This window comes from Etheostoma spectabile, chromosome 15 (assembly GCF_008692095.1).
Source record: "Etheostoma spectabile isolate EspeVRDwgs_2016 chromosome 15, UIUC_Espe_1.0, whole genome shotgun sequence".
In the NCBI taxonomy this organism is placed as follows: Eukaryota; Metazoa; Chordata; class Actinopteri; order Perciformes; family Percidae; genus Etheostoma; species Etheostoma spectabile.
In genome coordinates this window covers 21,243,485-21,247,574 of record NC_045747.1, presented here as the reverse complement: position 1 = coordinate 21,247,574, position 4,090 = coordinate 21,243,485, and the positions used below count along the sequence as shown (strand labels likewise).

The 4,090-nt window shown below is 40.0% G+C and overlaps 1 protein-coding gene across 2 annotated transcripts in view; it reads right to left on the bottom strand.

Moving 5' to 3' along the window:
- mtfmt (mitochondrial methionyl-tRNA formyltransferase) overlaps positions 1-4,090 on the bottom strand; it is a 28,342-nt gene that overhangs the window by 23,587 nt on the left and 665 nt on the right. The gene's annotated exons all lie outside the window — the stretch shown is intronic.

Genomic DNA, 4,090 nt, shown 5'->3' with positions numbered 1-4,090 from the left:
TCTCGTCCACTTTACAGGCGAGGCGCAGTTCATCTCGAACAAGCCTACTGTCCCCACTAACACAGAACGTTTAGAGAACGTTAGTTTTTGGTTCTCTAAAGGTTCGTTCGAACCAAACCAAAAGCTAAAGTTTAGGGAACGTTCCCTCCTGGTTATAACGTTCTCTAAACGTTAAGAGAACCAACCAAAGGTAACGTTCCCCTGCGGTTGCGCCGTACCTTCAGACAACGTTCCCGTTTGGTTGTTTTTGGTTGTTCGGAGTTAGAAGTAGCATGGTTTGTCACTTGATTTATTCACTCAAAAATGATTTGACTTATAAAATTTAAGAAAGCATAACATTATTTTAAGGTGATATCAATTTAGCTTAAAATAGTACTTTTGTGCTTGACTTCGGTTTTTTAACTGTCTTCGTGAAACAACTTAAAAGAGGAATCTATCAATGGGAGATTTTCACAACTAAAAATATTCACTTCTTTATTCGTTTGAAAACCTAACCGTTACAAACCCACACCGTAGGGGCCGCTGCTGAGCAGACCGATCCCCCGTTAGAAGAAGAGAAAGCCCCAGGAGACCACGCGGTCAGCTCACGGAGAGGTAAGCGAAATACTTTGCAGTTTAATGATGTGTTGTTGTAATGGGAGGGTTTGTGGTTTAACATTAAACTCTTTCCCTCGTATGGCTTTGTTATATTCCGGTTCTTGTCAGGTGACCAAAACTAAAGTTTGGTGAAGTCAACAACTAACTTTAGTTAGTTTTCAAAGTCGTCCGCCATTGTGCTATGCTAGTCATGCAGTGAGCTGCTCTAAATCTTTTCTTTTAGTAAACTATTTGTGCAAAACCATGTCTCAATGCTGAGTTTATGTGTTGAGCCCAGGTGAGACTTGGAGTAAGTTTCATGTTGTGTCGAGCCTTCTTAGTTTTTAAAAATGTTGATTTTGATGCTATCATAGAAGGGCCCGTAGTAGCACTCCCATTCAAAAGGGCGAGGCCAGAGTTGGGCTTTAAATGGATTGCTTAAATCTTTCCCTTTGTTTGCTGCTGTGCACGACGTTTCTGCTTTGTTGCATTGTAGTTTTGTGTAATCATGTAAAATGCTTTTGTATGTTACAAATAAGATCGTTTTCGGTCTTTTTTAATTAGTGTAGTACAGTACATAAATAAAGCCAAAATAATCAAAATCCTAGTCCAGGTAGATCGGCAGCCACTGCAACGCACTTTAGCCAGTTATCGTCAAGCTGAGTGAAGGATACAGCAAGGGACGTAATGTGTTGCTACACAGCTGCAGTATGGCTTTACAAACTAACACTATGCATTTCTGTGGATGCTGGTTCCCATTACAAAGTATCTGGGGTACAATGCAGAAATCTTGGCACGTACAATGTTACACTGACTGTATACATTTAAATTTTTGCATCAGTACAAATTGTAGATCTGTTATTTCAGTGAATCCGGATGGAGACATTTGAGGAGAAGATGGATTATCTGCTCATGCTCTACAGGAGCTCCATGTCACCTCGCTCTGCTCCAAATCACAGCGTGCCATTGCCAACAGCAGCTGGGCAAATATCAGTTAAAAAAAATAGGCTGTGTACAGGTAACCTATTGCTGCTATACTATATGTAAAAAATAATTTTCTCTGTATGGAACTGCTTTTCTTTCTTCTTTTTTTGCACACTGGATCACAAATGTTCTTTAACATAGATTCCTACGCCAAAGCTGTGGGACCGCTGTCGGCGGTGATACACTTCCAGCATCCAGACAGAAGATGAAGAAGTGTCCAAAAAAGGCAGCGCCGACGCCCAAGGAGGTTCATGACAGATTCTTCAAGCGATGGTAAGACCTTTTATAGACTACATTTTCACATATTCAAATCAAGATTTTGCAATGGGTACACGCTATATGGTCTCTGTATTACAGATGAATCGTTGCACGACCAGATAAACTGTCAAGGACGGAGTGTGGCGTCTGGAAGCCCTGTCTGGAATTAAAATTTAGTAGCATTTATATAAAACAGTCATATTTCTTAACATGGAACCAAGACAGTCAACATGGTGCATACATGGGATTGTTCTAATGTTTGTCTTTCCTGTCTTTTTTCAGCTCAGCAGATAATACTTCCTCCACCACCTGCATGTAAGTTGTTTTAATATATATTTTGTCTGAGATAAAAGAATAGTTTCATTTTGTAATGGCATGTGCAGGCAACCTACAACTTCTCTTATAAAAAAATCATATATTTATTTTTATATGTATCAACGCCATGCAGGAAAACAGCTGGTTGCCCAGAGCAGGATGAGCTTTAGTGACCCTACCACGGACTGCACTTCATCTTGGGACCAGTTGAAGGTACAGTTGCTTGATTTTTGTATTTGCAAAGAAGTACAATTTAATGGCAAGGATCACTAGAGTAACATAACATTTTTGTTGTTAAACAGAAGAACTCACACAGAGGGGAGGTGGCTCAGACATGGAGATCAAAATGAGAGAAAGACTCAGGTGCTCACGTGTTTGTATGTATGTATGGTGTATGTTGTGGTATGGAGAGGAGGAACAATATGGAAATTAAGTGGCCATAGTTCTGCCTAAGACAACACTATTAATTGCATAAAATCTAATATCTTAACTGAAAGACTTCTCTTACAAAATGAGATTGACAAGCTCTACACTGTATGCATAATCGTTACTATATGTTTTACAGCAATTTTTCCGGTCACCTTCGGTGGTTGTACTGGAGGTGATGCCATCCGCCGCATGCTGCTGATACAGTACAGCCTGCGGGGAAGAAAGCAAAGAAAGCCTTCCAGGACCTGGCTGTATGCAGGGTTATAACAGGCAGGTTTATTTATTCTTCACATTAGTATTATGCTTAGCTTGGCTGACAAGAGTTTTAATTTGACCTATAACTTTGCTTCATTTGACTTCTACTCTAGCGGCCTGCCAGAAAAACTTCCCTGCGGATGCTGCAGAAGCGGAGGATTTGATTGGGCAAGTTCTGAAGTTTGCCCCACACAGACGGTAAAATTAAGTTCTCTGCATTAGTTCATAAGAAAGTCATCAAAAAAAAGTGTTAATGTGTTCATTCTTAGTATTACATGTCTAACTTTTGTTATTTCTTTATAGGCCAGCTGGGAAGACTGAGCCAGGAGCCCCTTTTTAACTTTTTTATTATATATTGTTTTAGTGACTTATTTTGCACACACTTTACAACAACTCTTTATGCATCTGCACTACATTAACTACATCTATCTTTGTTGTTTCTTTTTCAGTTGTTTGAATATAAAGTTTTGAAATGCCATCAAGTTTGCCTGTCATTCCTCTAATAATAATTTGTATGTATGTACGTGTGTATTTACAGTACATACATACAACATAGAGTTGGTGTGTTTAAAGGTGTAGGGGAATAAGCTTTTCTAACGTTCTGGGAACGTTCCCTGAAGGTTTGTTTTGGTTGTAGTTTGGTTGTTGCTGGTTTATTGGAAGGTTTCTTAACGTTCTGGGAACGTTTCGTTTTTGGTACAGCAACGTTCCCTAACGTTAAGAGACCGTTCCGTACGTTCGCTGAGGGTTGCACGCTAAGGGAACGTTCCCCTAACGTTCTCTAAAGGTTGCAACGTAAGGGACGTTCCCCTAACGTTCGCTAAAGGTTGCAACGTTTTCGGAACGTTCGCCTAACGTTCTCTAAAGGTTGTAACTTTTAGAGAACGTTAGGAGAACGTTCCGAGAACGTTCGCGATAACAAAAACGAACGTTCCCGTAAGGTAAGAAAACCTTCCAATTAACCAGCAGACAACCAAACTACAACCAAAACAAACCTTCAGGGAACGTTCCCACAACCAAAAACGAACGTTCCCAGAACGTTCTGGGAACCAAAAATTGTTAGCTGGGGTGTCACCTTGGGACACCGATGTTGTCCGTACCGTCTCTGGTTCTGTTACGCAGCGTAATTACTCCTGAAAATACTGTCCATCTCACAATTGTTTTGTCTCTGCAGTCATCTCAACCATTGAATACAGCAACATAAAACAATACTCAAGCCTTTTTTTTTCCTTTAAAGAAATGTTTTGTGGGATTGGGGAATTATAAAATAAAA